General features: G+C 42.3%; 1 long non-coding RNA gene and 1 pseudogene across 1 annotated transcript; one reads left to right on the top strand and one right to left on the bottom strand.

The window, feature by feature from the left end:
- Window positions 1–431: 431 nt before the first annotated feature.
- Window positions 432–20471, bottom strand: LOC121453519. The gene is made up of 3 exons (XR_005975020.1): window positions 20416–20471; window positions 2783–2912; window positions 432–480 (listed from the first exon to the last, which is right to left on the bottom strand). It is a non-coding gene; the product is annotated as an uncharacterized LOC121453519 (long non-coding RNA).
- On the top strand, window positions 8038–10066 carry LOC121453518 (annotated as a pseudogene).
- Window positions 20472–26325: the final 5854 nt, after the last annotated feature.

Genomic DNA, 26325 nt, shown 5'->3' with positions numbered 1-26325 from the left:
AAGTTATTTGTAAATGCATGAGACTCTGTATTTAACAACATCAAAAAGTATATCTAGGCAGTGGTAACTACATCTATAATCTCAACATCCGGAAGACAGAAGCAGGATCACCAGCACAAGTTCAAGGCCAACCCGAGCTACAGAGTGAAAGGGGTGTGGTCTGTGAGTGTAACAGAGAGAGTTGACTCGCATCTGTAATCCCATCTTTTGAGATGCTGAGGCAGGATGATTTCTGAAAGATCTGGGCTACATAAGACCCTGTCTTAAAAAATAAATATATAACATGCTGGTAGGTCACTCTCCTGAAGTTTTGGGTTTGATCCCCAGTTATTAAAAAAAATATTATCCAGGAGGTGATGGTGTATATTTGTAATCCCAGTGCTCCAGAGGCAGAGACAGGCAGATCTCTGTGAGTTAGAGCCCAGTTTGGTGTACAAATCAAGTTTCAGGACAGCCAGAGCTGTTATACACAGAGAAAACCTGTTAAAAAAAAAAACAAAAAAAATAAACCAGAAGTTAAGGTTTTACTAGCTTAAAGTGTAGGTAAAGGAAAAATATAGGTCATAGGAAAGGGGGCGTGCGACAAGTATAATCCCAGACTTCCCCTCACATCTCTGCTTCCATCTTCATTCCTAGGGGGCCTTTCTCTGCAGTGTAGGACCTGCCCACATGCCCAGATCCCACACTCCCATTTTAACAAATTAAACAGAAATGGAACTTCTCATTCCCAGAATCAGTCTGTCAATAGCCGGGAATGCTTGTGATTTGTTCCACTCGACCATCTGCCTTGCCCTGAAGTCAATCAAGCTCCAGGGAGGTTATTGTTAGCTATGGCCAATCATGGTCATAAATAGCTCTGCTCTTCTAGTAAGGAAGATAGGATTTACGACTATCAGACTAGAGATGGAAATGTTTGCCAGCCAAATACAAAAATCATATATCCCACCACAAGCTAATCATTGGCTTCTGTATAACCACATATTGCCTTCTTCCATAGCTACAATTTTAAGAATGCCTCTACCCAATAATTATCCCCTTTACTACTGAAAACAGACTCATCTTCTATCTGGAGGCAGCCATACAGAAACCATCATAGCTAATCCCAAACAGGGATCTCTGGATGTGGTTCTTCATAGTCTGTGACCAATAGCATTCTGTTTATTTATTTATGAGACTGGCCACCAACTTACTATATAGTCAAGGATGACCTTGAACTTCTGATCTTCCTGCCTCCACTTCCCCAGTGCTAGGATTTCTCCATTTTGTGTGGTTCTAGAGATTTAAAGCGGGCTTTCATTCGTAGTAGGCAGCAATTCTACCAACTGAACTACATCAAATTTCAGGGCAGCCAGAGCTGTTACATAGAGACCCAAATAGTTTTTCAAATTTTATTATGGGAATTTATTTGTATTTGTTTATGTGCCCATACACATTATACATATGTGGGGGTCAGAGGACAACCTTTGTCTCCTCTACCATGTGGGTCCTGGGAATAGAACTCAGGATATCAGGCTTGGCAGCTAGCATCTTCCTAAGTATTCATATGTACATATAGAAAGTGGGTGAATTTAATGTAGTCTTCAGAGTCACCAGGTAGTAGAGGTAGACCTTGAATTCCTGATCCTTCTGTCTTCCTGCTGGGTTTACAGGTATATGACACTATGCCTGGCCTCTAGCTGTTTAAAGTGAAGACATAGGTGTGGGTATAGCTCAGAGGTAGAGAGCTCGCTTAGCATGTGCAAGGCTATTGGTTTAGTCTCTAGTACAATGAGAAAGAAGAGGGAGGGTATCATATCAAGCTATTGGTTCTTCGGTTAGTGCCATGCCCACTACTTTTTTGCAGTACAATAAAGAGATCAGTTTTCTTTGTTAGAAACAAAATCAAAAAATAAAACTGTCATTCAATAATTTCACAACCCACTGGACCCAGTAAGTTCTAGACTACCCCTATCTCCCAAGGGGGCTGGAAATATTAAGGTCCAGGGTTCTGTTGCTAAGTCAGAAGAACCAATGAATGAAGAGAATAAGTACAAGTCAATAGCCAGGTGTCTCCACACTGTGCCAGGAATGAGGCACTATGCAGGATGTGTTTGCAGGTCTAGCTGATGCTCTCCTGTTTCTATGCCGCCTCTGGACACTGGCTGTGCTTATATTACATGTATTTTGAATAGCTCACTGTGTCCATAGCTTGGTCATATCCTACCCTCAAAGCCAAAGGGACAAAGTTGGCCACAGATGAGTAAACACTTGTTGAACAAAGCGCAATGGTGGGACACCTCAAAACTGAGTCATTAGGCAAGTCTGTCACCATTGTACATCAGAGTGTACTCAGACAAATCCAGGCGATATCTTCCTGCTGAGATAGGAATAAATATCCACTCATTGCTGATAACTGTCTTAGTTGGCATTTCTATTGCTGTGAAGAGACACTATGACCATGGCAACTCTTACAAAGGAAAACATTTAACTGGGAGCTTGCTTACAGTTCAGAGGTTAGTCCATTGTCATGGCAGGAAGCATAGCAGCTTGCTGGCAGACATGGTGATGGGGAAGTAACTGAGAGTTCTACATTTGGATCTGAAGGCAGCATGAAGAGAGTGAAACTTGGTCTTGTTTGAGCATCTGAAACTTCAAAGCCCGTTGACAATGACACACTTCCTCCAACAAGGCCATACCTTCTAATAATGCTACTCCCTATGAACTTCTGGGGGCCATTGTCAGTCAAACCACCACACTGACCAAAGGAACCATTCTACCAGGCTTAGTGAACCAGGATACTTACAGATGCGTAGATCACTGCTAGTCAGCAGTGTGAGTGATGACGCAGGAAAGCTGCAGCCTTGAAACTCCCTATACCGCCTTCAGTCACCATGTTCAGATGTGGGAAGTGAATGATGGGGCAATTAACTTTCCTGGACAATCAACATGAAGTTAGAAACAGAATTAGCTTCCCTTCATCCCAGGGGCTTCACTGTGAGGAAGTTGCTTTCCCACCAACCTTTCTTGCTTTGAACACACCTACAGACATTTTGGCTTACACTCATATATGGTGTTTGTGCTGGCTAATCTGATGTCAACTTGACACAAGCTAGAACTGTCTGCAAGGAGGGAGCCTCAGTTGAGAAAACTGGATGTAAAGCGTTTTCTTAATTAGTGATCAGTGGGGAAAGGTCTCGCATATTGTGGTTGGTGCCATCTTTAGGCTGGTGGTCCTGGGTTCTATAAGAAAGCAAGATGAGCAAGCCATAGGGAGCAAGCCAGTAAGCAGCACCCCTCCATGGTCTCTGCATCAGCTCCTGCCTTCAAGATCCTGCCCTGCTTGAGTTTCTGCCATCGCTGCTTTTGATGATGTGTTATAGAACTGTGAGGAAAATAAACCCTTTCCTCCTGCAAGTTGCTTCTGGTCATGGTGTTTCATCATAGCAATAGTAACCCTAACTAAGACAGTGTTATAGCAAGATGCTTGTCACTTTACAAGATATTTATCTTTCTGAAGTCTCACGTTATGTTTTTTATGCTTAGATAGTTGGTGTTAGGGACTAGAGAGATGGCTTAATAGTTAAGAACACTGCTGTAAAGCTAGAGAGATGGCTCAGTGGTTAAGAGCACTGATTGCTTTTCCAGAGGACCCAGTTTAATTCCTAGTGCCCACATGGCAGTTCACAACCAGTGACTGTCTCCAGGACCTGACACCTTCTTCAGCTTCTTCACCCTCTTTTGGCACCAGGCAGACATAAACATACATGCTGGCAAAGTGTCTATATACATAATTTTGTTTGAAGAGAGTACTACCACTCTTCCAGAAGAGCTAAGTTTGGTTCCCAACATCCATGTCTGAGATCTCATAACCCATATATAACTCCAGCTCCAATGGATCCATCACCCTCTTCTGGCCTCTGTGGGGTAACATTAAAAATAAACCCTAAAAAATATTTTTAAATTTTGTTATATGTGTTTGAATGTCTCTAGTCCTCTGCAAGAGCATGTTCTCTTAGCTCCTGAACCATGTCTCCAGCTCCTAAAAAGTATTAGGCTCAGAGGTTAAGGGCATTGCCTGCTCTTCCAAAGGTCCTGAGTTCAATTCCCAGCAAACACATGGTGCTCACAGCTATTTGTAATGAGGTCTGGTGCCCTCTTCTGGCCTGCAGGCATACACACAGATAGAATATTGTAAACATAATAAATAAATAAATAAATAAATAACAAAGTTGGGACTAGAGGCCAGTAAGATGGCCAGGATGCCTGCACTTACACTCGCACACCATATACTCATAGTAAATATTTCATGTTGATGCTAGAATTTTTGGGTTCATTTAAAGTTGAAGACCTAAGTCTACTGTTCAACGCTCTGTAATTACTTTGAATCATTCTAAATCAAATGAAGTGTACAACAAAACTGTAACTGCTTTCACTTCTTCCAACAGTAGATGGTGCTGTTGAACATAGTAATTTGTAATTATAAAAATTTGTAATCTCAAATATATAGTTATACCATACAGACCTAGGTTCAGTTCTTAGCACACACATAGTAACACACAATCATTTGTAATTCCAGGCCCATGGGATCCAGTGCCTTCTGTGGGCACTGCACACCACCACACATGATGCACAGACACTTACAGGGAAGTCACCTGTACACATAAAATAAGAGGGAAACTTTTAAGTTAATTACACTCAAATATTTTGTGATATGCTAACTTAAATAAAAGAAAGGTTTAAATATATAATTTATGGGGTGTGAATGTAGCTCAGTAGTAAATCATTTGCCTAAGATACAACTTTATCATTACTAGACCAAGTCCTTTCCTCCTGTGCTAACCTTAACTCTGGCTCATATCTTTTGTTTTATTTTAGTCAGATCTTCACATGGCCAAGGCTGTCCTTGAAGTCATGATCCTCCTGCCTCCACTTCCCAAGTGTTAACATTTTATAGAGGAGCTTAAGACACAGCTTGGCAGCTAAGTTAAGAGTGCTTGCTACTCTTCCAGAAGACGCAGAGTTTGATTCCCAGAACCTGGCTCAGACGGCAGCTCTAAGGGGTCCAAAGCACTCTTCTGGCCTATGCTGGGCTTACTGTTCTAGAGGTAGTGGGACTTGAGAGAGTAGAGCCAATATGCGAGGCAGACTAAAGTCTCATGCAATAGCCAGCTTTATTCAGAGCATCAAACAGTTTATACTCTGAGGGTTAAGAAAGGTCATATGAGTAAAGTTCTCAAGAGTTTAATCTGTATACAACTACAAGGACAAGCCATACAATACAGAAACCATGCTTTTCCGTCAAGGCACATAAACAAACAGCAAGAGCTCTACCAGGGAAGAGCGTGAAAACATATTCCAAGAACAGGTCTGTATTTTGAACAAATTGAGGTACAAGACTCTTAACTTGTTTTCTTGGAGTTTTTTTCACAAGTACTCAGAATTCTCCTCACAGAACTCCATTCTTGGACTGTGTTCCAAAACGAAGGCATCTGCACATGCATGGCACAACTTACACACACACACACACACACACACACACACACACACACGAGACAGAGACACAGAGAGAGATTTTGAAGTTATTTAAGCTAGTGAGATGGTTCAGTAATGAAAGGCATTCCCATTCAAACAAAAGCCAGAGAGTGAGGCACAGACAGATATTTCCAGAAACTTCGCACACATCAGATACTTCTCCAAACCCTAATTCGTAACAAGGCCATGGCTGGGTCAGTGGTTAGGAATGCTTGCTGCTCTTGCAAGGGGTCTACAGTTCAGTTTCCAGTACTCACATTTGGTAGCTCACCTATAATTCCAGCTCCAGGGAATCTAGTACCCTTATCTGGTCTCCATGAGGACGGGAACAGATGTGGTAATGTGGCACACACCACACCCACACCCACACCCACTCACACACAAATTCAATTTAAAAACTTTAGAACTGTTGGGATTAATGAGTCCTGGCCTTCAGCTGCTCTTCCCTCCTAGAACCTTCTAATTAAAGTTACTAGAAGCTGTGCCTAGCTTAGAGGATCAGAGGATGGGATTTTCACCTGTTGGCTATTGACTGCAGTGTATTTAAGCCTGCATGGTGCTAATAAAGAGGGGCTTTGTGGTATCAGTGTTTAAAGGTCTGTGTGCCAGTCTTTCTCTGCGTCGGTATTTTCAACCTCCAGCCCTTTGCCCGAAGCTGGCGAACTGGGATCTAATGCATAGAGCACAGATGGGGCTACGGTGTGCGGCATAGAACAAAGCCAACCATGATATTTGCAAATTGTGATTCTCAAATTGGGTGGCTTTGACTGCTCTCCGTGGTTCTGAACGGGGCTTACTCATAAAGACTCAAGCCTACTTCTCTAATAATGTTCCTTCATAAATCCTTCTGTGCTGGCAGGCAAAGTAAAGACAAAAATGTCAATAAAAGAAAAACAGAGAAAACAGAAGAAGGAAGATAAGTACAGTGGATAATTACTTACAAATTCGGGTATAAAAAACAGGAAATTCACTTTGAGATTTTCAAATACTTTGAAATACTATCCAGCCTGGCCCAGTGGTGCACTTCTTTAGTCCCAGGAGGCAGAGGTAGTTGGATCTCTGTGAGTTCAAGGCCAACCTAGTCAACACATGAGCTCCCAGGCCACATAGAATTACTTGATGAAATCTTGTCTCAAATTAATTAATTAATTAAAAAACAACAACAAAAAGTTTTAATTATCTAATTGTGGTGACACCTTAATTTAATGCTTAAGACGTGAATCAAAAGTTCAAGCTCATCTTCAGCTGCTTCAAGGATTACTAATTAACTCTGAGTTACCAATAATGAACAAGTGTTAAATTAAGGAAAGAAATAAAAGCACTTCCCCTTGGAGTCATTGAACCAAGAGTGCATCCACATTTGAATTCTCTGCTTTGTGTTCCCTGTGTCTTTTATCTACTGTCTGTCTGTTGCATGAGTCTGAATCTGTGCCTGCCTCTGTGTGTGTCCCTGTGTGTCTGTCTGTTCTGCCTCTGTGCGTCTGTTCCTAACAAAGGGTTTCCTCTTTCTTTATTGAACAACATAAAAAGCATCACATGGGGATGGAATGGGAAACTTACAGAAATATATAATAATTATTCTAGGAATTAAGTCACTATTTCCAACTGACTCAGAAATAAACATCGTTGAGGATCAACCAGTATCCGTTTATGCTAGATTTTAGGTTGCTTTCAACTTCTGTACTTACTGCTTTCAGCAAATGGCACACGTGTAGTATCTGGGCCAGGTATGGAAGAGTACATAACATTACAGCTATGCATTAGCTGTAATTAGGCAAGGTTGTAAAAGTTGATTACATGGGAAAAACAAAGCAATTAATGTTGCTTGTTATATTGTTCTTTTAACCTCAGGTTAAACAAGCAGTTTGAGTACACGGTAGGCTAGTAGTCTAAAATCCTAGGTGTATTAATAGCTCTGGCTGTGAGGCTCAGCAAAAGTTCCAGTCTTTTAAAATATAAGAGATATTCTCAGAGTACATCATTGCCACACGCTTCAAAAGGTTTGAGGCCAGACTTGGCTATTTGAGGCCTTGCGAGGGGAGGGAGTTCTAGCTAATGTCAAAGTTACAACAAACTAACTCCCATACGCCATATTCACACCCATTAAAAAAAACTACTGGAGAATTTTTTTTAATTTTTGAAAGTTAATTATTTAATTTTATGCCTATGAATTTGCTGCATGTGTGTATATCCCCTGTGCTTGATTCCATGGAGATGCTAGCACTACAGCATCTTACTACTACAGGTGAGTAATGTCCAGCCTCAACAGTCAGTCTTTCCAGTCAATCTGAAAATGTCTACACTGTCTGTTAGCTGGGTATGTGTTATTGGGGATCTGATTTTTTTTCTTTCTCTTACAGCAATGGGCTGGGTTAGCAATGAGGCAAACTATTTTTAAGAATTATTTTATGCAGGTCACTGTGTTTGGCATTCGGTTGAGTTACGTCCAATACCCAGTGGGAGATCGAAGGCAGTGGAGTCCTGGCAGTGGGGACAGTGTGGGCTGCTGTGTGGGACAGAGTCATCATGGGCCAGGCTGGGAAGAAATCTGAGAAGAAACCAGTTTGCTGGTGGAAGCGTGTGAAATCAGACTATATGAGCCTAGACAGTTCAAGAGGTTTAGAAGAGCCAATGAAGTAAAGACTGTTTACTTCCAATTGTCAGAAAATTTTGGAAAGAATGGAAGCCCTAAACCAAGAACGGAAGCAATGAAGGATACAGCCAGCACACATCATGATTTCTTGTCAGTGACCCGGGGACTGGATTTTCCAGCACAAGTCATCTGGCTAAACACTTGAATGCAGTCGCATCAGGCCCATGATGTATTCTTGTCTCCCTGACAGCAGAATTTTATAGTGGAAGATGAAACTGTTTTACATACCATTCTTTGTATGGGGAATGAAGTTCTAGATCAGGATGGCACTTTCACCGAAGAACTAGTGAAAACTGGGATGGAAAAGTGCATGGAGACAGAGAATGTAGGTGTATAAATGGTGAATTTTTGTGGAGTTGGTAAATGTTTTTGCTTAATAATAATGACAATGATGATGATGAAGATGATCCTGATGAAAGAAAACCCAGAAATATCTAGAGGATAGTCAAGATGAGAAAATTGCCCACCTTGGAAATCTGCTGATTAAATTTTTGGAGCTATTTCCTCAATGTTTCCAGATGAGGGTACAGCAGAAGAAATATATATATCCATTGCTCATCAGGCAGCAGTTACCAGGTGCTCTGCCTCCTGAATGCACCCCAAGCATAGATGGACCAAATGCTAAATGTGTTCAGAGGGAGCAAAGCTTATGTTAACTTCATACACTTTTCTGTAGGTGATGTTTTAAGCATGACTGCTTCCTACATCCCTTCCATGCAACACCCAACACATAAGAGCAGAACACAGAAACAGCTCTGAATAACAAGCCTCATGGAACAGTGTTATCAGCATCTGAAGGGAGCTAAGGAGGTTGCTGCTACCCTCACTACTGAGTGAATAAAGCCATCACCCCAATGCCCAGGGGCCACAGAAGAGGAAGACTTCCTAATAACAGTCAGTGTGCTAGAGTCAGAGAAGTGGGAATTGAAGGGGGAGAGAACAATGAAGAAGAAAGAAAAGATGGAACTTGCAGCTCCTCGGAAGCAAATTCCCAATGTCAAACACCAATAAAGATGAAGCCAAATACTGAAGCTCCCGAGAATATGATGTGGAGTAGTGCTGGAGCCTCTGTGTTTAGAGTGCTCATTGGTTCTTCTGAGAGTAACTTCTGTGCCATTGCTAGGCTAATTGAGACCAAAACATGCAAACAAGTGTATGAGTTCAGAGTCAAAGAGTCCAGTGTCAGCATGTGTCCCCACTGAGGACATGGACACTCCAGTGTTGGCATGTGTCCCCACTGATGACATGGACACTCCAGTGTCAGCATGTGTCCCCACTGGGGATGTGGACACTCCTCCAAACATGAAGAAAAGAAAATACCGATTATGGGTTGCACACTGCAGAAAGATACAACTGGAAAAAGATCAAAGCCACCTTCCTGGACATTGCTGCAAAGCACAGTATAACCCTGGCTATCTGGGAGTGTGACCCTGACCTCTGTCCTACATGTGGAGCTGCAGACCATTGGGACAGCAAAAACATGTCCTGCAAGGACTGCAGTATTTGGTGGGACTCTATAAAGCACGTATTGCTGTCACCATCTAATGTGGCAGACTGGGGGATCTTTATCAAAGATCCTGTGCAGAAAAAAAATGAGTCCACCTCAGAATACTGTGGAGAAATTATTTCTCAGGATGAAGCAGACAGAAGAGGGCAAGTATATGACAAATACATGTGCAGCTTCCTGCTCATTTTAAACAATGACATAACCCACAAGGACAACAAAATTCATCTTGCTAACCATTCAGTAAATCCAACTGCTATGAAAAAGTTACCATGGTTAATGCTGGTCACAGAATATGCATCTTTGCTGAGAGCCATCAGGCTGGTAAAGAGCCGGTTTTGGGTTACAGTTATAGCCAGGCTGACGCCCTGAAGTATGTGAGCATCGAAAGAGAATAGAAATCCCTTGACATCAGTACCTCTTCTCTTCCTCCTGAAACAGCTACCTAAACTTCAAGAACCTTGAGTACTGTAGGCAATTTAGAAAAAGAAAATGCAGTTTGAATTCTGAATTTGCAAAGTACTCTAACAGTAATTTATAGTGATGAGTTTTAAAAATCAACCTTTTGTTGGCTTCTTACCAGCTGCAAAGTGTTTGTAACAGTGAATTTTTGCAATAATGTGCAATATGGTACACTTTTCAACTTTGAATAAAGAATACATCAACTTGTAAAAAACCATTTTATGCATTAGATCTTATTTATATTTGTGTGGCATGTGTATGTGGGGGGTATGTGTGATGTGTATCTGTGTGGTGGAGGGGATCTGTGTGGTGCATGTATGTATGACTCGGTATGAGGTATGTGTGGTATACGTTGTGTGTGTGCCTAATAGTTTTATGTCAACTTGACACAAGCTAAAGTCATTTGAGAGAAAGAAACCTCAATTAAGAAAATTCCTCTATAATATCCCCTGTAGGGCGTTTTCTTTATTAGTTATTGCGGTGGTTTGGATAGAAATGGTCCCCATGGCCTCATATATTTGAATGCTTGGTCAATAAGGAGTGACACTACTTGACAGGGATTAGGAGGTATAGTCGTGTTGGAAATGTGTTACTGGGAATGAGCTTTGGGGCTCCAAATGCTCAAGAATGTCTCTTTCCTTTCTGCTGCCTGCAGATCTGGATGTAGAACTCTCAGCTCCTCCAGGACCATGTCTGCCTGTGTGCTACCATGCTTCCCACTGTGCTGATAATGGACTAAACCTCTGAAACTGTAAGCAAACCCCAATTAAATAATTTACTTTTCAAGATTTGCTATGGTCATGGTATCTCTTCAGCAGTAGAACATTGAATAAGACAGTTATTAATGTAGGGGGTGGTAGACCAATATGGGTGGTGCTATCCCTGGACTGGTGGTCCTGGGTTCTATAAGAAAGAAAGCTGAACGAGTTGTGTTGAGCCCACCAATAAGCAGCACTCCTCCATGACCTCTGCATCACCTCCTGGCTCCAGGTTCCTGCCTTGCTTGAGTTCCTGTCCTGACTTCCTTTGATTATGAACTGTGATGTAGAAGTTTAAGGTGATTAAATCCTTTCCTCTGTGGCATGCTTTTTGGGTTGTGGTGTATAGATGGAAGTTTCTGTCCTGCCTGGTACCACATCCATTAATCCCAAATAAACACACAGAGGCTTATATTAATTATAAACTATTTGGCCTATTCCTCAGTCTTATTACTAACTAGCTCTTACAATTTAAATTAACCCATAATTCTTGTCTGTGTTTAGCCACATGGCTTGGTACCTTTTCTCAGTAAGGCATTCTCATCTTGCTTCCTCTACGTCTGGCTGGTGACTGCATATCTGCCTTTCCTCTTCCCAGAATTCTTCTAGTCGGGTTGTTTCACCTATACTTTCTGTCTGGCTACTGGTCAATCAACATTTTATTACAACAATAAGCCTGATAGAACTTTATAGTGTATAAGGGCATTATCCCACAGCAATGGAGTTTTATCACAGCAATTAGAAATCCCAATTAAGACTGTGGGTGTGTGTTGTATGTGTGTATGTGTCAATGTGTATATGTGTGGTGTATTTATGAGTGGTATTGTGTTAAGGTGTGTGTGTGTTGTGGTATAGTGTGTGTGTGGTTAAGTACAGGTGAGTGCAGTGCCTGTGGCATACAGAAGAGGGTGTCAGAATCCCTGGAGCTAGATTAACAGGTTATGTGAACTGCCAGATGTGAATGCTGAAATTAAGCTCTGGTAGTCTGCAAGAGCAGGAAGTGCTTTTAGCCTCAGAGCCATTTCTTCAGCCTTGAAATGTAAATTTCAGATAGAATTTATAATATTGAACATATTAAACACAATATTAAACAACAAGAGATGAAGTTCTTATTTTAGAACAAAACACCACTTCCTATTATCTATTTTAAAATTGACATAAGCTGTCGTTGGGTAGAAAATGAAATAAGTTGTTTGTATGATTTAATCCTTCCTTTAAGACATTTTTGGGTATCTTAGGCTGACCTTGAACTCATTAGGTAGTGAGGATTATCTTCTCCTTCTGATCCTCCCGCCTCTGCAATTACTGGCTTCTTGTGGTTTTATTTTGTTTTAAGAAATATTTTTGCTTTTACTTATGGGTATGTGTCAGTGTCATTGTGTATCTGCCACTTGAGACCAGGTGACTTCCGAAACTAGAAAAGGATGTTGGATCCCCTGTTGTTACAGTTACAAGTGGCTATGAGTCACCTAACATGGGTGCTAGGAAGCAAACTCAGGACCTCTGGAAGAGCAGTGCTTGCTATTAACTGATCTCTATAGCCTGGCACCTTTTAACTGATGATCCCTCAGTTTCCAAAATAGAACAAATAAAACAAAAAGCAAGTGATGTAGTTTGGATAATTCAGGCAAACAGGGTCATGCAGTTGGAATTCCATGGTTTGTTTTCCCCACTGCAGTCATTGGACTTTCCCTTTGTCTATATCCTGTTTGAAAGATGTGATCATAGGCTAGCCTGTGAAGCCAAGTGACAGCTCACTCACTTTGGACTTGACCTTACTTACCCTTTGTGCGTCTATAGCCTTGTTTATAAAAACCACAAAGATTAGATAAGCAGTAGCAATATCTATAATCCAAAACTGGCTCTGGGCTTTTATTTACCTTGGAGATTATGATTTGCATATTCAAGCAGTGCTCTGGACTTTATCAAAAGACTGGAGCAGAAGCTGATCCAGGACTCTTCATTCTTTGCTAGAACAAATGTCCTAATCCAAGTGTCTAAATTATCTAGGTGTTCTTTTGTTTGTTTTTTTACAATGCTGTACTAACAGGTCTAGAACCGGAGCACTAAACTGTCTAATTTCGTTTGTTTGTTTGTTTGTTTGTTTGTTTGAGACACGGTTTGAAGACCTGGACAGCCTGAAACTCTCCAGGTAGACAAGGCTGGCCTTGAATCACAGAGGTCAACCAACCTGCCTCTGCCTGTGGGATCAAAGGTTGTGCCACTATACGAGGCTTAAACCTCCTAATTTCAGAGGTGATACTGGCACAGGCAATACAGCTTAGTGATTGGATATTTGCCTAAGGTACACAAGATGCAGGGTTCAATACAATAAAAATACAATACAAAAAAAAAAATTGAGAGTGAAATATAGGTTTGAAACCCAGTACCAAATAAAGCTAGGTGTGGAGGTTCCACTGGGGAGGTGGCTGCAGAAAGATGAGAAGTTCAAGGTCAACCTCTGCTACAGAGCTAGTTCATGGGTAGCATGTCTCAAAATAAATAAGTAATAAGTAAATAGATAAGATGATAACACATCTACATATATATCAAGGTGTTATTGATTTAAAAATCTAAGAACAAGAAGTAGTCTTTCTACAAAGGTATAAGGATATTGCTATACATGATGACTCACATCTGTAATAATCCTAGGCCTCAAACTGACGCAGGAGAATTACTGTGAGTTTGAGGCCAACTTGAACTGTCAAGTAAGATCCTGTCTCACATAAAATGAAACAAACACAGTTTTACCATAGAAAATGCAAATATGGTTTGACATCTGAGATACGAAGTGAGGCATAATTACTGCCTAGTGTTTTTTAGCTCCATCTTGTGCCACCTATCCTTCTGAGCTCTCCCAAGCTTTTCTTTCCCACAGATATCACCTTAAGATAAAGGATAAAAACAATTTCCTAAGCACGGAGATAGTCCCAGATATAGCTCACATGACTGAAATCATGACCCAAGTGATAATCAGGTCAACAGGATCTGAGCTGCTGCCATAGGAATACTCACTCTTGCCTACATTTCTTATTCTTGTGTTATAATAAGATTGCTATAAGCATTTGGAAAGCAGAGTTTACACCATTAGACCTCTGCTCATCCCAATGAAGCACCTTTCTTGCCTTTACTATCTTTCCTCTCTTTAACTGAATTTCTGGATGCTAGAGCCTTATCCTTTGGGACTTTTTAGAGCCAGGCTTTAGTCCTAATGGGTCTTATTATATTCCTTCTATATATCATTTCGTGTGTGTGTGTGTGTGTGTGTGTGTGTGTGTGTGTATGTTTGCATGTATATGTATATGGTCCAGAGGTTGATGCCACTGTTTTCCTTTGTCATTCTATATTTAACTGTTAGAGACATGGTCTCACTGAAGCTGACATTTACTGATTCAATTAGACTAGTTGGTTAGCAGGCTCCCTGGATCCTCCCGTCTCTAGCTCCCAGGGCTAAAACTATAGATGAATACCGCTGCAGCCGGCTTTCTGTGTGGGTGGTAGGGATCTGAAGGCAGGTCCTCATGCTTGTGCGGCATGCACTTTACTAAATGGATGATGTCTCTCTCTCTGGCCCAGATGATTTTTTGCTTTGTTCTTGTGTCCTAGTATCTATTATTTTGAGATACAACCAAGTACTCCACCACTGAGCTGCTCTGCTCACCATAAATTGTATTTATCTGATAGTATCCTTCATAAATACTTGAAAATTGATTTGGATAGAATCAGGAAGGTGTACTAGAGAATTCAGCCAAGAGCTCAACCATTTCAATAGAACTTTATTATTTAATTTTTGGAGACAAGTTCCATGTAACCCAGGTTAATCTTTTTTTTTTTTTTTTTTGGTTTTTCGAGACAGGGTTTCTCTGTGGCTTTGGAGCCTGTCCTGGAACTAGCTCTGTAGACCAGGCTGGTCTCGAACTCACAAAGATCCGCCTGCCTCTGCCTCCCGAGTGCTGGGATTAAAGGCGTGCGCCACCACCGCCCGGCAACCCAGGTTAATCTTAAAGTTGCTATATAGCCCAAAGATGCTTTAAACTTTTGAGCCTTCTGCTACCCTCCAAGTGCTGGATTTCAGGCATGTGTCACCTTGCCTGGTATTGTTGTCGAGGACTGAACTCAGTGCTTCCTGAATGCTAGTAGCATCCCGAGTGAAAGTGTATGTTTGACATGAGCACAGCCATGTCAAGGACCCAGTGCCTTGAGTGAGTGGTAAATCCTTCCTCTAATCTGAGTGTGAATGTTGACAGTGTGTTCGGAAAATGTCTGTGTTAGCTTTCTGCCACTGATTGTTTATAGCCTGAAGACTGCTCTCCTAAGAACTGCTACAAGATTAGCTAACCCTGCCTCATTGTTCTGCTGTATATTATACCCTTTGTTCATCTGTCTGCAGTATCCTATCTCCTTGTTTGGCTGTATACATTAAACTCACTGAGCTTACAGGATGCCATGGCTTCTCTATCTGAGAATCCAGATCACCAATCCCAGCTTTTCTGTCTAAGTATGTCTATGTGTAATCTGTTCTTCATTTCCCTGCCACCCCAGTGAGATCAGTTCCTGGAGCCATAGAGAACACAGCACTAGGCAAGTGCTCTACCAACCCAGCTGCACTCCAGCCCCCTCCCTTTTGTGAGTTTCTTGAGATAAAGTTTTGCTATGCAGTCCAGATTGGCCTCAAACTTGGGGTTCTCCTGCCTCGGTCTCCCAGTGCTGGGTCCATATACATGCACCACTATGTTTGACTTTCTGAATGCGCGCTCTCTCTCTCTCTCTCTCTCTCTCTCTCTCTCTCTCTCTCTCTGTGTGTGTGTGTGTGTGTGTGTGTGTGTGTGTGTTGTATGAAAGTATTTGCACATGGAAACCAGAAGTCAACTTCAGATGCTATTTCTCAGGAGCCACCACCTTGTTTGTCAAGACAGTGTCTCTCACTGAGATGGCATTTTGAAAAATACAAGGTGTCATTCAAATATAAAGTAATATTGCCATCACTCAGATCTATAGGTTTGTCTGTTTTCCAACACAAATGGATTGGAATGTGAGAGCATCTCTCATTTCCCTAGGAGCCCTCTGAAATGGACATGGTCTCTGTGCTCACTCTTGTGCCCACCAATCCTTGCTCTCTCCATCTCTCTACCCACCACGAGATACATGAACTATGATCTTACATTTTTTTATATTTTCATCCCAGAATGAATGTCTTAAAACAATAACATGTTTTCTTCTAGAGAGTTGTAGTGCAAATTGAACCCAGTCCATTTTAAGAATATACTCTCAGTCTCAATTTCCAAGAAGCAGAAACATGGCATTTATGGTTCTGAGAGTAAGACATATCTTCAAATTATGTCCTTGAGACCATGGGATATTTTGTACTGTTTGTTCTCAGAAATATCCATCAGAACTATGAATGGGATCAGCCAGAACTTGGCAGTTATTGTAGAGCATAACAGGGTTCCAACAAAGACCTGGGCTCTGCATCCAATGGTATCAGTTAGACTGGGTGTTGCCCTGTTGACCTTGCAGCATGACTTTGGCATTCCCAAATGTATTTGTCTGAATTCATAACCATCCTGGATCATGGGGTGGACATGCCTGGAACGTTTTGAAATCTGTCATAGAAATGCAAAAACATGATCTTATTTCTTCCTGAGGTTCTGGATAAAATGAAGGACAACAAAGAACAGGAAAGTCTGATATTCAAAGTAGCATAATAGGCCAAGTGATCTCTAACCTAACCTTGATGACTGTGTTAGCCACTTTTCTGTTGCTTGATAAAACACCCTACCAAGGCACCTAATGGAAGGGAGGGTTTACCGGTGCTGACAGCCACAGAAGGACAAGATCCACCATGAAGGAAAAACGCAGCAGTAAGGTGCAGGCAAGGCAGCAGGAGCAGGCATCTGAGATCACGTCTTTAAATGCAAGCGTGAAGCAGAGAGCAAACAGAAGCAGGAAAAGCCTACATGCTCTCAAAGCCTGCCCCAGTGGCTACTTCTTCCAGCAAGACTACACCACCTTAGCCTCCCCAAATATCCCCACATACTGGTAACCAGATAGTCAAACACCTGAGCCTATGAGGGACATTTCTCACTCAAGCCACTAAAATGATCCTTGATTATCCAGAGGTCACTGAGGAGAGCAAAGACTTAGTCAGCACCCTAGGTTGAGCTAGAACGTGCTTGCTCATGGTTTCTGCCCTTCGTCTAGATTTTGCTTTCCAATACAGGATGAGAGTGCTGCCTCCTTAGAGATATTTGAAGAGAGCAAGTTAACCACTGTGACCCTTCATTTATTAATTTTTCTTCTAACTACTTATTTATTTTGAGACAGGGCCCCACTGTGTAGCACTGGGTGGCCTGGAGATCAATCTGTACACTAGACTGATCTCAAACTCACAGACATTCACCTGCCTCTGCCTCTCCAGTACTGGGATTAAGGGCCAGTGCCACCATGTTGGGCTTGGTTAGTATGGACTGCCACAAGCTAGGCTGGCCTTGAACTCACTGTGTAGCCAGGCTACCTGTACATTTGTGATCCCCTTGAGCCTCCTGTGAGCCCTAGGAAGATGAATGCACCTCTAGCCCATACCTGGCTAAGGTTAGGTAACTTTTTTTGACAGGTACTCTCACTGTGTAGTCTGGGCTCACCTGCAATGTGTGATCATCCTGCCTCAGCTTCGGAGTGCTGGGGTTTGGTGTTAAGTTTTATATCTATTTCTCTCTTATTTCTCTATGAATACTTTCATTTGATTGTGTTTCCATTAAAAAAAATGTTTATACTGTATTCCTCATGTGGATGTGATCACTCTAGAATTCAAGGCCACCTTTACCTTCTAATTACTGGGGAGTGCCATCCCCCTTTACTTGGAGGTCAGAGGTCAATGTCAGTTGTCCTTTCCTTTAGCTCTACACCTTAATTTTTGAGGCAGGGTTTTGTTTTTGTTTTTTAACTAAACTTGGTGTTCACTGACCTGCCTATGCTGATAGCTGTCCAGCAAGCTCCAAATATTCTCATATTTCCACATATTCCGCACTAGGATAACATGCATGTGCCACAGGCCTAACTTTTTATTTGGGTGCTGAGAATCTGACTCCAGGTCTTCATCCTTGAGTAGTAGCAAGCACTTTATTGATTGGCCCCCACTGGTTGGTAGGCTTTTTAGTGGCTTTTAACAAAAAGGGAAGTTTTTAAAGTGTGCAGTGGTCAGGCGGTGATACAGGCCTTTAATTCCAGCACTCTGGCAGAAGCAGGCAGATCTGTGAGTTCGAGGCCAGCCTTGTCTACAAGAGCTAGTTCCAGGACAGGTTCCAAAGCTACAGAGAAACCCTGCCTAGAAAAACAAAATGAATGAATTAATAAATAAAGTGTGCATACAAAATTATTTCTGAATGCTGTTAAATACAAAGCAAAAGTTGGCATGGTGATTCACACCTGCAATCCCAGCTCTGGACAGGATAAGGCAGGAAGATTCCTTCTAGTTACAGGGCCAGCCTGGCCTACAAAATGAGACCATGCCTTTAAAAAGAAAAAATATAAAGTCTGGAGATATATCTCAGTTGATAAATTACTTGTCTAGCATGCAGGAGGCCCTAAACTTGTTCACCAGCACTTCATACACCAGGCATGGTATTGCATACCCTATAGTCCCAGTGCTTAGAAGGCAGAGCTAGAAGGATCACATTCAAGGCCATCTTCTGTCATAACCTGGGCTACTTGAGACCCTGTTTCAAAATAAATAAACAATCCCTTTCTTGAATAGAGAGAGAGAGAAAAGAAAGACTAGGTGCTTTGATTGTATGCTGATTGGTTTTGTTTTTAAAACTTACAAGGGAGGGAGATGACAAAAAATAAACTTGCAAAATAAAGCTAAACGTTTACTTTGGTACAAACCATCTCGGTGTATTTGCTCTCTAGGGCTAACATGAACATTGGACCCTTTTTGAGTGTTGATCAATATCAACAGCCACTATTATTTAGCTCCTAATCTTTAAAGCACAGTATTACTGGTAGGTGAGTCCAATCTGAGTACACTTCCATATGTTAATAGGACACAGAGCCTGGGCAGAACATAAATCTTGGCCAGCTGTTGCTGCATGACAGTAGCACTTAAGGAAAACACGCATTAGTCCCTGTGAGGAACGACTTTAATAAACAGGAAGCTGGAATGGTCTGTTTTCTACTGCAAATGTGAGGTTTGATTTTAGATTGTTTATTTTCATGTATTATGTGTAGGAGTGTTTTGCAGGCATGTACATCTGTGCACTGTGGGCATGCAGTGTCCTTGTAGACCTGAAGAAGGTTTCAGATCTTCAGGAACTAAAGTTACAATTGGTTGTGAGTTACTATGTGAGTGCTGGGAATTGAACTTGGGTCTTCTGAAAGAGCAGTCATTGCTCTTCACCACCAAGCTATCTTTTTTTTTTTTTTAATTTATTTATTTATTAAGGATTTCTGCCTCGTCCCCACAACCGCTTCCCATTTCCCTCCCCCTCCCCCGATCAAGTCCCCCTCCCCTCATCTCGAAGAGCAATCAGGGTTCCCTGACCTGTGGGAAGCCCAAGGACTGCCCACCTCTATCCAGGTCTCGTAAGGTGAGCATTCAAACTGCCTAGGCTCCCACAAAGCCAGTACGTGCAGTAGGATCAAAAACCCACTGCAATTGTTCTTGAATTCTCAGTATTCCTCATTGTCCGCTATGTTCAGCTAGTCCGGATTTATCCCATGCTTTTTCAGACCTAGGCCAGCTGGCCTTGGTGAGATCCCAATAGAACATCCCCATTGTCTTAGTGTGTGGGTGCACCCCTCGTGGTCCTGAGTTCCTTGCTCGTGCTCCGTCTCCTTCTGCTCCTGATTTGGACCTTGAGATTTCTGTCCGGTCCAAGCTATCTTTTGAACCCCAAATGTGAGCTATTTACTTGAGAAGAGGTTTTCCTATAAAGGTATCTTTTCTATAATAAACATGTGAAAGAATGCCTTGTCTAAATGGAGAGTGAGAATCCGTTATTTTGGATGACATGGTGGGACACAGACAAAGACTCTGATCCCAGAACTGGGGAAGTGGAAGCAGGAGAATCAGAAGCTTCAGGTCATCTGTAGTTACATAGCAAGCTTGAGGTCTGCCTGAACTACATAAGATTCAAGCTGGTGTTCACTGAGAATAAGACATAAAGACCGAGGCTAGAAAGATGGCTTAGCAGTTAAGAGCACTGGCTGTTCTTCCAGAAGACCTGAATTTAGTTTCCAGCACTCACATGGTTGCTCATAACCCTCTGTAACTGCAGTTCCAGGGCACCCATGCCCTTTTCTCCTTACCTTGGGCATGAGGCACACAAGTCATACACTGACAGATATGCAAGCAAAACACCCATACACAGAATATAAGTAAAAATGTAAAAAATGGCTTAGGAACTATATTTATTATCATATCTCTAGCAGTTAATACCATGATTATGAGTAGCAATGTAAGTAGCTCAGTGGCTAAGAATGCTTGCTGCATAAGCTTTAAAACCTGAATTTAAGTCCCCAATACTCACATAAGAAGCCAAATGTGATCATGTGCACACCAGATTAGCTCCCAGTTCAGTGGAAGTTCAGATAGAGTTCTTAGTCCACACACAGGCAAACACACACGGGGGGGGGGGGGGGGAGGAAAGAGGGAGGGAGAGAGAGAGAGGATGAGAACAATAAACAGAAACACACACAGAGAGAGAGAACAGAAAACAGAAACAGATTCTCCCTAGCAAGTTCAAAGCCAATCTTGGCTACATTGGCTCTTGTCTCAAAAACAAAACAAAACAAATAGAATGGGGGACCAGATATCTGGCTGTGACATGTATCACTCCATTGATCAGCAAGGTTACTCCAGCTGCTCTGGCTGGCTGTGCAGGTGTCCCTTCCTCTCCCTTCTGTGTCTTCCTCCCAAAGCTGTGTGCATGGTGGAAGAGACTGTTCTTTGGTGGAGGGTATCCACATAGCTGTGCTCCTCCGTGAGGACCTCTCAACAAGTACTCACAAAAGAGACTACAAAAGTATACAAAATAAAGAAGGGAAGAAAGGGAGAAGGATCAAGGGGAGTGAGGGAAGAAGTTTTAGAATGCCACATAAAGACCAAATATGGGCAGAGAAGTTCAAAATGAGTGTCTGGCCTCTTCATTCCATATGTAAGAAAGGTAAGCAACTCTCCAGGTTACAATACCTCAGCCAAGATCCAGAGTCATCATGACTTTGCCATTTGTTATTGTCATTTCCTTATGCAGCCCAGAGTTCCCTTGAACTCCAGATCCTGCTACCTCAACTGGCACTGGGCACTGGGATTATAAGACTCTACTGTCCTGCCCACTTTACAACCTGGGGATGTCCGGTAGCTGACTTTCTGGGTGTCATCACAGGTAGACCCTAGAACTGAGCATTCTAGCTCTGGATTAGTTACTTTATCATGGTCAAACTGGAGGGAGTGAGAGAAGGAAGAAGGCCGTTATGCTAGGGATCATGAAAAGTAGGCTGCCTTCAAAGCCACAGTAGGTAAAGGAAAGAGCTGGTCATGAGAGTGAGCCCCCTCTACTAGGGGTGAAGGACCCTCTGGTTGCAGGCCTGTTACTGTGCTATCCCAGAAAGTCGGCTGCCGGCCATCCACTAATCTGATTCCAGACTCCCTTCCCATTGTCTGGTGTGAGAAATTGCCAGGACAATTTCTGAGAAATTGTCTCAGAGTTTCTTTTGGGTCTTTGGCTACAGTAGCTCATTTTGTTTTGCTATAAGACATGCCTAAAACTGAGTATTTTATAACTACAGAGGTTTATTTGACTGAACCCTATCCAGCCTTCCTACTGGTGCTGTGCAGGTGTGTGAGGCCTACCTGGTTGGTCATCCATGCCAAACGGGTAACAGGTCAAAAGATATCCAATGGTACGTGGCCTACTGGAGGATGTGCTTTCCGAATCCACTGTGGGGACTGGGGAGACGAGATGGCTCAGCAGGTAAGGCTCTTGCTGTAATCCTAGCACTCAGAAGCAAGATGATCAGAAGTTCAATATCATCATTGGCTACATAATAAATTGGGTGCCAGCCAGGATATATGAAAAACCCTATCTAAAACATGAAGAAGGGGACAAGGTGTGGTGCTTTCTATCTATAATCCAGCACTCAGAAGGCTGAGGCAGGAAAATTGCTTCAAGTTCCTAGTTTGCCTCCCTACCCCCTCCACCCCAACTGTGCAGAGAGACCCTGTCTTTAAAAAAAAAAATAGTTTAATTCTATTTGAGAAGGTCAGGGTAGTGGACCCAACATGGTTGACTCTCAGTGGCTTTATAAGAGATTGAACGGACACATGCATAGTCTCTGCCTCTTGCCATGTGACACTGTTTGCCACCATCACAAAGGCAAAGTCCATTACCAGAGGCAGTCCTTGGACTTTGGATCATTTCCACAAGAGCAAATAAATCTCTTCTCCATAAAGTTACCCAACCACAGCATTGCATTGCAATCGCACAAACAAACTAATATGAGTGGCCTCCTTTTTCCCTTCCTTTCCCCGTGACTTCGGTTTAGAATATATTTCACCAAGACACACATACTTATGGGTGTACAAGAGAAACAAATGTTTGCTAAGGCCGTGCTTTTGTTCTGTATGTATTACACTATTCTCTTATGTGCTCCTCCTTTCCTATTATATCCTGGATTTTAAAACTCGTGAATTGATTTCACAACTGTAGAGGGTCATGAACTGTGGTTGAAAACAGTGTTTTGACAGATACTGCTATGTGACTCAGAAGTTTCTCCTCTCTTCCCCTTTACTGTTTCTTTTACCTGGGAGCTGTGCAGTATTACCTGCTAAAGTGATCGGTTACAACAAGGCTGGGTAACAGAGTGGGGAAAGTGAGAACCATCACTGACATTTCATTCAAGTCATACTGAGCATAGAAGAATCTCAGAAAGAGATGAACCAAAAGAAGAAAACACCATATGGTGTCCACCTGCGATTCCCGTTCCTGGGACACAAAGACAGGTGGATCAGATGTCCAAGGTCATCCTCAGATATATAATAAGCTACAGGAGAGCCCCATGGCCCTTTTAAAAAGGCAAAAAGCATGACTCATGATTATGTTGTATTCTTATTCTATTAGATACTTTCATCTCAATGACAAATGCCTGAGAAAACAGTTTAGGGAGATTTGTTCATGGTCAGTTGCCTGCATTGTTTTAGGTCTGAGATGAGGCAGAACAGTGTGGTGGGAAGGGTGTGGCAGAGCAGAGTTGCTCACCTCAAGGCAGCTGGGAAGCAGGCAGAGCAAGGAGGAGTGCCCAGGGACCCCTAGTTACCTCCTTCCTCCAGCTGGGCCTGCCTCCTAGTTTGCACTTTCCAACAATGCCATCAAATTGAAAAAGAATACTATCCAAAAAGGAAGGAGGAGTGCCTATAATCCCAGGACTGGGTGGCACACGCCTGTAATCCCAGCTCTGAGACACCAAGGTTCAAGGCCCACTTTGGGCTGTAGTAAGTTTCAGGCCAGTTTTGACAATTTAGTGAGATCCTGTCTCAAAAATAAAAAGTAAAAGAGTTCAGAGTGCTTGGTGCATTCTCTGGTATTTAACACACACACACACACACACACACACACACACACCTATTGTTTCAACAGGGGAGAAGTTGGTGACAGCAAGTACTGTGAGCTTCAGGACAATAGACGGGCTGGTGTGAGCAATATGGTGAGATCCAGGGCAGTCAGGGTTACAGAGTGAGATCCTACCTTAAAAAATAGTTTGCCAGGCAGTGGTGGTATCTTTAATCCCAGCACTCACACAGCTGGCTCTCTGAGGTCAAGGCCAGCCTGGTCTACAGAAAGCGACCTGGGACATCCAAGGCTACACAGAGAAATCTGGTATCGAAAAACCAAACTTATACATTAAAATGTTTTTAAAAGACATTTCCTTTTTTAAAAAAATAAATTTTAACTTGTGAACTTCTGTGGGAATAGGTATGTGACATGCAGTGTCTGCGGAGGCTAGAGGCATCGAATCTTCTGGAGCTGGAGTTACAGGCAGTTGTGAACCACCTGACATGAGTGCTGGGAATGGAACTCAGGTTTTTAGGAGGAGCAATGTTTGCTGTTAAGCACCATACCATCTTTCTAACCCACCCCTAAAATAAAAACTTAAAAAAAAAGAAATATTCACTTTGCTTCAAACTGCTGTCTAAAAATGATTATCAGTGTGCCCCTTTCCCCACTGTCCCAGAGGAACGCTGTGTTATCGCCTTTCACTTGCGTAGTTGATGAATACTCAGGCACTGGTCCCAGTTTAGGTTTAAACTTTGTTCTAAATGCTTGAGTAATGGCCAGATTCTGTTTCATTTTTCAAGCCACAGCCTTTTAGCCTGAATTGAGACTGTCACTCGACAACTGGGGCTTTCTGTGATGGCAGGGACTGAAGACTCAGCCCACATCTACTACTAAAGTCTCATTAAGGACTTCTAGGCCTGGGGGCCTTCTTGGACAGCATCTTGTTGTATCATATTTCCTCTGTTCCAGTAACAGCTGTTCCATTCTGGGGATGTGAGAGTACAACAAAGAGGACCACAGATGCTTGAGGACATTCTGAGCCGCTCGGCTCATTCAGGGGTCCCTCCATCTTTTGAAGACAGACCAGAGATCTTCGTGATATACATGAACTCCTCCCAAGTACTTATCCAAGGCTGAGGATCTAGCTCATTGGTAGAGCGTTGCCTAGGATGTATGAGGCCATAGGTAAAATCCCAATTACAGAAAAGCATTGAGGTCACATCTGGGGATATAGATCAGCTGGTGGGGTGTTTATCCAGTGTGTACAAAGCCCTCTGGCTTCAATCCCTAGCTCAAATACAAAGGCTCGAGACATGGTGGAGCCTTAATCCCAGCACTCAAGAATAACAGGCAGGCAGGGCAGAAATTCAAGGTCATTTTCTGATACACAGTAAATTTAAATCTAGCCTGGGCTACATGAGACCCGGCTATACACAAAACAAAATGAAAGGTGAGATATCTAGCTTTTGCCATATTTAAAGTTAAAATGGGGCTTGTAAAGATGGCTCAGCAGTTAAGAGAACTGGCTGTTCTTCCAGACGATCTGGGTTCAATTCCCAGCACCCACACAGTGTCTGTCTCACAGTGATCTTAACTCCAGTTTCAAAGGATCCGACACACTCTTCTGGCCTCTTCAGGCACCAGGCATGCATGTGGTGCACAGACATGCAAGCAAAACATGCGTATAAACAAAATAAAAAAATTAAACATAAATAAATAAGGTTATGGGGGGTTAAAGTGCGGCTCAGTGGTATAGTGCTTATACTGTAGAAGAAGCACAATTCAGTTTTCTATGGCAAAAATCAAAGATGAATTTAACATGTTTCAAGATATCTCATGCTCAGTTAGGCATGGTGGAACAACACAGTAATCCCAGCACTTGGGAGACTGATGCAGGAGGATTGCCATGAGTTTGGGTTTGATAGTAACTTGAGTTATACAGTAAGACCCTGTCTTAAAACAAAGTCAGGACCATGACTTTGACTTGTACTTGTGGTGTCAGAACCCTAGTACTTCTTTGTGCCATGTTCCAAGTAGACCCAGATACATATTTGTTTGGTTGAGTTGACTTGAGTTCCAGAATTGGTAAAGAAATGTACTGATGGGGAAGAAGGATTTGATTTACTTAAGACTTGCAACACAGCTCTTCTAAACCTGTCCTTGTACTCCCCAAAGTGTCCTCAGGAGATGACATAGCTCAGAAGCCTTCGGACCCCAACCTACAAGCTTTGCCTTTTAATTTGTTTTTAATTTTAATTCTATTCATTGTTAGTGGGGGATACTCACTTGCATGGTGTCCATGTGGAAACCATAACTTTTCAGAGTCAATTCTTTCCTTCCACCATGGGATATGAGCTCAAACTCAGCACAGCAATCCCTTTACCTTCTGAGCCATCATACTCACCCATCTTTGCCTTAAGTCACCACAGGTGTAATAACCTAAGCAGCTACATCCTGTGTGTCACTGTCATTCTCTCCCTTCGTATCACAGCCTTCTAGCAAAGGTGTTTTCAATTTGTTAATTTTTTTTAAAAAAAAAAAGATGCATTACACTTACTCATTTTGCCTTTGTATGTATGTACTTATTGGGGGCACACAGGCTACAGTGCATGTGTGGGGATCCGAAGCCAACTTTTGGATAGCTCTCTCCTTCCACCATGTAGGATGCGGGAATGAAACTACCATTGTCAGGGTTCCGTGACAAGCTCACTAAAGCAGATTTCCCCCCCAAATTCCCAGTGTAGCTAAGAATGACCTTGAACTTCTGGTCCTCTGTCATCTACCTCCCAAGCACTAAGACAGACTTAGTGCTTGTACCCCACCACACCTGCTGGTTTGTGCAATACTGATGACCAGATAGAGTGCTTTGAGAGCTAAGCTGGCGCT

This window comes from Microtus oregoni, unplaced genomic scaffold, assembly GCF_018167655.1.
Source record: "Microtus oregoni isolate MIOR12 unplaced genomic scaffold, Mior012 000011F_ref0000422, whole genome shotgun sequence".
NCBI classification, from domain to species: domain Eukaryota; kingdom Metazoa; phylum Chordata; class Mammalia; order Rodentia; family Cricetidae; genus Microtus; species Microtus oregoni.
This window is presented reverse-complemented; position numbering and strand designations above follow the sequence as displayed.